Consider the following 9,304-nt stretch of genomic DNA (forward strand, 5'->3'; position numbering starts at 1 on the left):
AGAGACAGAGACAGAAAGAGAGAGAGAGAGAGAGAAATATTATGATTTATTAAACGACCTTGATTGTTACAAACACCTCTGTCTCACTTTGTGTGTGTGTGTGTGTGTGTGTGTTCTTTCTTTATGTGTGTGTGATGAGAAAATGTGTTTGTAACAACCAAGGTCATTTAATACATTTTAATGTTTCTCTCATTTTCTCCCCCTCTCCTCTCTTTCTCTCTTTTAATGTGTGTGAGCATATTTCTCTATGTGTATGAGGAAAGAGAAAGTCTTTATGCCTATCAGGCTCAATTAATAAATTATCCCTCTCTTTCACACACACACACACACACACACACACACACACACACACACACTGTATCATCATGTACTTATTTCTGCTCCCACATGTGTCTGTATATGCATTAGCCTCCAATACCAACCAGAAAATACAATTGCCAAAAAGAAGAAAGAAAAAAAAAAGCCGTTACTTTATTCTGACGTTGACAGAATCAACTTTGCCCCTCCCCTCAAAATTTCTGCTTTTGCACCTAAATCAGAAACCATCATTAATTATTATTACACATAGGCAAAATATGAATGTAAAAGTATTTTTTTGAGGGTTTTTAAATGGCTAAAATGCTCCTTCCAAGATGCAATGAACTCTTTAACTAGTTTCAGCTCTGGAGCTGTGACCATACTGGGGCAACTGTTGATTAATTCATTTTCAACATACGTCCTCATATCAAGTGACTTGCCAAACATGTCCAACTTCAAGATGTCTGAAGCAGTTATTTGCATAAGAAATACAATTATCAAACTGTTTCTTTAAAAAAATTTTCTGTCTTTCTTCATTTAAACCAGTTCTCAACCTGAGTCCATATGTCCCCCAAGGGTTCATATAGGCAATGCTCATTGGATATATTTACAAAATTACATGAAAATATCTTGAAATACTAAAGAATAAATTTATTCAATAAAATCGCCATTGGCTTCAACCATGGCCTCCGGACGATTTCAGAATCTCCTGCAACTCTTCTGGACGGTCTCCTTGTTTAAGTTGGTGAATGCTGTCATAATCCTTGCCTTCAGATCATCTTTTGTGTTACAAGGAGTTTTGTTGGTCTCTCACTCAATTGCATCCCACACATAATAATCAAGGGGGTTACTGTCTGGTTAGTTAGGTAACCAGATGTTAGGGGTGATGTGGTTACAGAAATTGTCTGACAGCCATGACTGGGTTTTCCTGCTCGTGTGGCATGGTGCAGAGCCCAGTTGCCAGACATAGGTTCTTCCTGCAGCCACCCTCTTGACCCAGGGCAGAACTACCTCCTCCAGGCACTTGATGTAGGCCTCCGTGTTATGTCAGAGGCTGTGTGGAAAGATGAATGGAGGCTTAACATTACCATCACTCGTGATTACTCCAAACACCATGATGCTGACTGCGTGTTTGATTTTTATCACTCATGGTACATGTCCTCAGTTTGACACCCAAGCACTCTGAAATGTTTGTATTGGAGCTTTTGGTGTGAATGCCATTTAGTACAGCACGTTGTTTCCAAATTTCTGGCAGAGTGAATTGTGTCATGGTGCTGTTTTTCTCACAGGTGGTGCCCAACTGACCCTACGATACTGTGTAGTCAACAAAATAAAAAAACAATGTGTATGCACGAAATTAAAAATATAAAATGGCAAGAATTTACCCACCGTACCCTGCATATATATATATATATATATATATATATATATATATATACCTGTACAGGTAATGTTAATCTGATGGAGGGAGGGAGTCGGTAAGAAATTGTCAAACCCTCATACATTGTCTAACAATGGTTGAATCCATCATATATTTATATACGGCCGGCTTCTTCCTGTTTCTGCTGACCAAACCCATTCACAAGTCTTTAGTCAACTTGGGGCTATAGTAGAAGACACTTGTCCCAGGTGCCAAGTAATGGGTCTGAACACGAAACCAAATGGTTGGAAAGCAACCTTTTCAACCATATGGCCATTCCCTGTGTGTGTGTGTGTGCGTGCGTGTGTGTATAACAGCAGAGCTCTTTGCCTTGAATTCCATCCCAACCCCCTCCACATCTCAAATTGTGTCATCTGTCATAACAACAAGGTATGTGAATGGCTAAATATACCCAGGAGGTGTAGGTCAATGTAATCAGGCTCTCTCTCTCTTTCTTCTTTGGCTTTCTCTCTCTCTCTCTCTTTCTCACTGTCTCTGTATCTGTTTCTCTCCTCCCTCTTTCTCTGTTTGTCTCTGTCTTTCTCTGTGTGCATATCTCTGTCTCTTTTGTCTGTCTCACACTTTGTCTTTCTATCTGTATCTCTCTTTCTCTTTGTTTGTCTCTCTGTCTTTTTGTGTCTTAAACCCTCTCTCTCTCTTTGTGTGTCTCTCTCTCTTTCTCTGTGTGTGCGCATGTCTCTCTCTGTCCCTCTGTCTTTCTCTCTCTCTCCCTCTTTGTCTATCTCTGACTTTTTCTGTGTGAGTGTATGTGTGTGTGTGTGTATGTGTGTGTGTATATGTGCCCCTCTCTCTCTCTCTCTCTCTCTCTCTCTCTCTCTCTCTCTCTCTCTCTCTGTCACTTTGTATGTTTGACGCTGTCTTCCACTGTATGTGTGCATGTCTCTCTCCCTTTATCTGTCTTTCTTTCCCACTTTGTCTGTGTGTCCCTCTGTCTTTCTCTTTCCATCTCCCTGTCTGTCTCTCTGTCTTTGTGTGTGTGTGTCTTTTTCTCTCTCTCTCTTTCTGTTTTTCCTCTCCATCTGTCTTTTTGTGTGTGTGTGTGTTTCTCTCTCTCTCTTTGTCTCTCTATCTTTCTCTATGTGTGTGCGTGTCTTCTCTTTCTGTCTCTCTCTTTTCTCCATTTCCCAGATTCCTCCTCCCACACCATGCAATATGTCATTTCTTATTCTCTCCCCTTCCACCCTCCTCTACATATTATGAAAATATTTTGCTTTCTGCTTATTTTATTATTTCATTTGACATGGTTTGTAACATCAGATATTTATTATTATTATCATTAATCTGTTATCATTATTAGTTGCTTTGACATTGGAAAGGAGATGTAATATTTTTTTGTTTTGACATTTCAGCTGGATACACACGCATGCATACTCACACACACATACACATGCATTCACACACACACACACACATGCTCACACATATGCACATACATACACACACACATGCTCACATATATGCACATGCACACACACATACACATGCATTCACACACTCAAATACATGCACATACACACATGCATATAAACACACACACATGCACATATACACACACATGTACATATGCACACACATGTACATATGCACACACAGACAAACACACAAGCTGGAGAGCTGCACCAGGCTGCATTTGCCCCTTTTGGCAGGGTTTCTGCAGCTTGAAGCCCTTCCTAACACCAACACCTTTGTACAGTGCACTGCATGCTTTTTATGGGGGCCCTTTGAAATTACAGGTATTCCTTATTTTTGCCAGGTGAGTGGACCGGAGCAACGTGAAATAAAGTGCCTTGCTGAAGGACACAACGCACCGCCAGGAATCGAACTCACGACCTTAGGATAGTGAGCTGAATACCCTGACCACAGAGCCACATACCTTCACCGCACTGACCGGGGATAAATGTTACAACAACAGCAACAACATCAACAGCAGCAACAACAGCAGCAACAGCAACAGCAACAACAACAACAACAACAACAATTAGGTGCCATCTTGTAACCATTATTTCATTATTTAAACGTATTATTTGCTATTTATATCCATCATTTATATTCCTGTATCCAGGTGATACATCAGCAGAACCGTTCCGTAGAGTTCCATCCATCCTTTTTATTCCAATTTATTCCTAACACTAAACACTTGTATTTGTATTGTTACTCACTGCCAAGTCATTATCCTGCCCCTTCCCATCACAGACGTTTCCTCATGTCTGCCACCCTTTCACTGCCGACATAATTACTTTTGAAACAGAACACTCTCAGATCCTCTTGTAACAAAACGATACCAGAACATCGTGACTCACCAGACAGCAGCCCAGACACTCCCTCCTCCTCCTCCTCCTCATCATCATCATCATCACTGCTGTCATCTTCATCATCATCATCACCACCATCATCACTATCATCGTCGTTGTCGTCATCATCTTTTAATGCTCTTTATCTTTCATGCTGGCATGGATTGGAACAGTTTGACAGGATCTGACAGATCCGAGGGTTGTATTGTGCACCAATGTCTGCTTCTGGCATGGTTTCTACGGCTCGATGTCCCCACTTGGAAATTCTTTTATTCTTTTATTTGTTTCACTCATTTGACTGCGGCCATGCTGGAGCACCGTCTTTGAAGTGTGTGACGCTTACAGCACCTAGGTTTCCCAAGCAGTCACCCATCTAAGTACTCACTAGGCTCAATGTTGCTTAACTTCAGTGATCGGACGAGAACCGGTGCTCTCAACGTGATATGGCCGTAAGTGTTGGTGACAAGAAGGGCATCTAGCCATAGAAATCTCCACCATGGCAGATTTCACCCAACCCATTCAAGCATGGAAAAGTAGATATTCTTTTCTTCTCTAGGCACAAGGCCCGAAATTTTTGGGGAGGGGGCCAGTCAATTAGATCAACCCCAGTATGCAACTGGTACTTAATTTATCGACCCTGAATGGACAAAAGGCAAAGTTGAACTCGGTGGAATTTGAACTCAGAACGTAAAGACAGACGAAATACCGTTAAGTATTTCACCCAGATTGCTAACAATTGTGTCGGGAGAGATACAAGCTACACCAACAACTTTGGAATCGTTATTCGTGTCTAACAGAATTGACTTTGTGATGTAAAAGGTAACCAGTGGGAGCGCTGCTGGATTGCTGTGGAAGGAAATGGAAAGGATCATGCGCCTTGGTCTTTTGATGATGATATTGCATGACTGGCAGAAGCAAGAGTAAGGCTGACCCATACAAGCGTGGAAAAGCAAACGTTAAAACACATTTTTATCAAAAAAACGACTCTTATAAACTCGCTAAGCGATCTTAGATGTTTGTAATGTCCTGTGCCGTCCTTTCTATGTGAGATATTCTTATTATCATAATAAAGAGAAGCATCATCATAATGTATTCTTTGTCCTTCATAGTATTGCCTCAAGTCTTAGGACTCCTTGAGCTGGTTGCTCGGTTTTCCCCAGCATACAAATGACTGAGATCACAACAGTCTCCGCTGCCCTTCCCCCCCACCGTCTGTCATAGATTAACTCATTTACATCTGAGTGAACTGGAGCAACAAGAAATGAAATGTTTTGCTGAAAAATATGCAATGCACCGTCCAGTGCAGAAATTGAAACCATGAAGCCTGACCTCAAAACACTGGGCCTTACGAAGGAGATGAGAGAGGGCCGAAATATGTGGTGCATTGCTCTACTCAAGAAGACCTGCCCACCACAACAGAATTGAGATCCTAAAACCAAGGTCCCAATAAAAAGCATTGGTGTGGGTGCTGGTGCCACATAAAAAGTACTGGTGATGGTGCCACATAGAGAGCACTGGTGTTGGTGCCATGTTAGAAGCACTAGTACTTCTTACATGACATCACATAAAAGTGCTGGTGTCACATAAACGGCACTGGGGCTGGTTCCACATAAAAAAACCCTGGTGTTGGTGCCATGTAAAAAGCACTGCTGATGGGTCCATGTAAGAAGCACTGGTGCTGGCCTCATATAAAAGGCACTGGGGCTGGTGTCATGTAAAGAGCACCCAGTACACTGTGTACAGTGGTTGGTATTAGGAAGGGTATCCAGCTGTAGAAACCAAGTCAAAGCAGACTATGGAACCTGGTATAGGCCCTGGCCTTGCCAGCATGGAAAACAGACATTAAATATTGATGATGATGATAATGATTTTGCAATGATGGCTGCAACACCCTAAATACTATGCTATCCACCTTCACCCCTTCACAATAGAACACGGAGTTTTTGTTGTGTGTGTAAGGCGGCGAGCGGGCAGAAACGTTGGCACGCTGGGCGAAATGCTTAGCAATATTTCGTCTGTCTTTATGTTCTGAGTTCAAATTCTGCCGAGGTCTACTTTGCCTTTCATCCTTTCAGGGTCAATAAATTAAGTTCCAGTTGCTTACTGGAGTCGATCTAATCAACTGCACCCACCTCCAAAAATTTTGGGCCTTGTGCCTAGAGTAGAAAAGAATATTTTATTTGTCTGCCTTTATGTTCTGAGTTCAAATTCCGCTGAGGTCGACTTTGCCTTTCAGGGTCAGTAAATTAAGTACCAGTTGTGTACTGGGGTAGATCTAATCAACTATCTCCCTCCTTCCCCAAAAAGCTTCGGGCCTTGTGTCTAGAGTAGAAAAGAATATTTTATTTGTCTGCCTTTATGTTCTGAGTTCAAATTCTGCCAAGGTTGACTTTGCCTTTCATCTTTTTGGGGTCAATAAATTAAGTACCAGTTGCATACTGGGTCGATCTAATCAACTTCCCTCCCCCCACTTCCCCAAAAATTTCAGGCCTTATACCTAGAGTAGAAAAGTTTTTGTTGTGTGTTTTTTTTTTAGCTGGTGGGGTGGAATCTAAGGAGAAAGACTTCCTTATAATATATGATGGGTACTAACTACTACTAACTACCCTCTTTTTTTTTCCTTCTTTTCTACTGACGAAGTTATAAAAATGAAAAATGAGGTTATGGCTGTCAGAAATGAGTATCTTTCTACTACGTTCACTGTTAATATCTCTCTCATATAACAATTAAATTCAAACAAAAGCACCAAAGTTCATGTTATGCTGAAGACACACTCACCATTCCCCACCACAAAAATAGGATTTAATTATGTCATATTTAACATAGAATATCTAGAAAATATGAAAGAAGCAAGGAATTGGAGAATAAGGGTCTCGACGCTCAATGTTACTAATGGATGTCATATGGTCTGTAGATATACATGTGTGAGTGTATATTTATATATTTATATATATATATATATATATATATATATGTGCATGCATGTGTTGTATGTGACTATCTCTCTCTATATCTCTCAGTCTGTCTTGCTCTTTCTCTCCCCCCTCTCTCTCTCTATACATAAATAAATATATATGTATATATATGCCAATGTATATATGTACATACATACATAAGTATATATATATATATATGTACACCCAGACACATGCTGTTTACATATGTATGTAATAACCAAGGTGCTAACGTATTTAAAATTTATTCAGGAGACAATGTTCCTCCTTAATTGTTTCTCTTCTACACCCCACACATCCACCCTTATTCATTCACCTCATTAATCACCTCTCCACACACTTACCTCCCTAGCAACCCACCTCCCAAATACCCACACACACACATCCCTCTTTTACCATCTCTATCTCCCCCATCTCTCTCTTTCCCTACCCATGCAAACAATTATTTACCCTTATCCATTGTCATTTAACATCCACTTTTCCATGCTGGCATGGGTTGGATGGTTCGAGAGGGTCTGGCAAGGCCAGGTGTGGCCAGGAACCACACCAGGTTCCATGGTCTGTTTTGGTCTATGGTTCAATGCCCTTCCTAATGCCAACCACTTTACAACATGTATTCAGTACTTTTTACATGGCACCAGTAATGGAAGCTAGTTGCTTAGTGGTTAGGATGTTGGACACATGATCATAAGGTTGTGGTTTCAATTCCTGGACCAGGTGACACATTGTATTCTTGAACAACACTTCATTTCACGTTGCTTCAGTCCATAATAATAATAGTAGTAATAATAAATGCCCGGATGCAGTACCAGGCAGTGGCTCTCATGGCTTCTGATCTCAACTGATTGGAAGTGTTATCATGTACATTGTTTTGTCTTGGTATAGAAGATGGGCTACAGCAAATATTCTGCTTAATACCACAGATTTGCTTGTCAGTTGTTTGACCTTAATCAGTTGAGCATGTCCCTTGGTGGCTGACGATATGTGCATCTCTGATCACGAGCAGAAGTAGTGGGGGAGCATCATAGCCATGTGTTGAGAGGAATTCTTTGGGGTTTGAATAATTCACCTTTGGAAACATGGGTGTTTTGCTCAGCATCCTTAAACAAACCTTATTCAGGGATCTTTTGAGCAGGATGGGCTACTCAACCTGAAAAAATTCTAACTGGGCTCCACCTGCAAGGTCATGCGCTATTTATCTTGATATAAGATCACCATGTTGCGCACATATGGTTGTGATGCATGTGCCTGGGGTATCTTTATCAGATGCGGGTAGTCATGATGGGTATAATGGGCTTTGTATAATTGTACCCTAGTGTCACTGATGGCATGCACTGCTCTCTCATTCAATAATAATAATAATAATAATAATAATAATAATAATAATGGTTTCAAATTTTGGCACAAGGCCAACAATTTTGTGGGAGGGTGTAATTTGATTATACCAACCCCAGTGTTCAGCTAGTACTTCCTTTATTGACCCCCAAAAGGGATGAAATGTAAAGTGGAGCTTGGCATAATTTGAGCTCAGAACATGAAGACAGATGGAATACTGCTGGCATTTCACCTGGTGTGCCAAAGATCTTGCCAGTTTGCCACCTTAAAATAATAATAATCCTTTCTATTATAGGTACAAGGTCTGAAGTTTGGGGAGAGAAGGTAAGTCAATTACATTGGCCCCAGTACACAACTGGTACTTATTTTATCAACCTCGAAAGAATGAAAGGCAAAGTTGACCTCAGCGGGATTTGAACTTAGACTGCAATAAATTGGCTAAAATGCCACTAAGCATTTTACCCAGCATGCTAACAATTCAGCCAGCTCTCACCACCTCAATTATAATCCTAATAATAATTTACATCATTAAGGTGGCATGCTGGTCGAATCATTAGCACACCAGGCAAAAATGCCTTGCAGTATTTCATCCATTCTTGATCTGAGTTCAAATCCAGCCAAGGTTGACTATGCCCTTCGTCCTCTTACAGGGTCGATAAAATAAGTACCAGTTGAACATTGGGGGAGTCGACGAAATTGACTTAACCCATCCCCTGAAATGAGTCAAAATTTACAACCATTATTGTTCTTCTTGTTCTAGTTGTTCATCTTCTTGGTCTTGTTGTTGTTGTTGTTACTGCTGCTGTTGTTGTTGATGTTCTTTTTGTTACTACTACTACTACTACTACTACTACAATGATTATTATTATTATTATTATTATCATTATCCCTATCTCTGTTCTGTGTGATATCCATATGTTTTAATAAAGATATATTTAGTCTCTTTGCCGTTTGAATGAGTCCCATGGTTATTCAGCTGTGGTTTT

At 40.6% G+C, this 9,304-nt stretch overlaps 1 non-coding gene across 1 annotated transcript; it reads right to left on the reverse strand.

Moving 5' to 3' along the window:
- Positions 1-4,365: 4,365 nt before the first annotated feature.
- Positions 4,366-4,484, reverse strand: LOC128250574 (5S ribosomal RNA). The gene has a single exon (XR_008266611.1). It is a non-coding gene; the product is annotated as a 5S ribosomal RNA (ribosomal RNA).
- Between the last annotated feature and the right edge of the window lie 4,820 nt (positions 4,485-9,304).

The sequence above is a fragment of the Octopus bimaculoides genome, chromosome 22, assembly GCF_046866305.1.
Source record: "Octopus bimaculoides isolate indiv1 chromosome 22, ASM4686630v1, whole genome shotgun sequence".
NCBI lineage: Eukaryota > Metazoa > Mollusca > Cephalopoda > Octopoda > Octopodidae > Octopus > Octopus bimaculoides.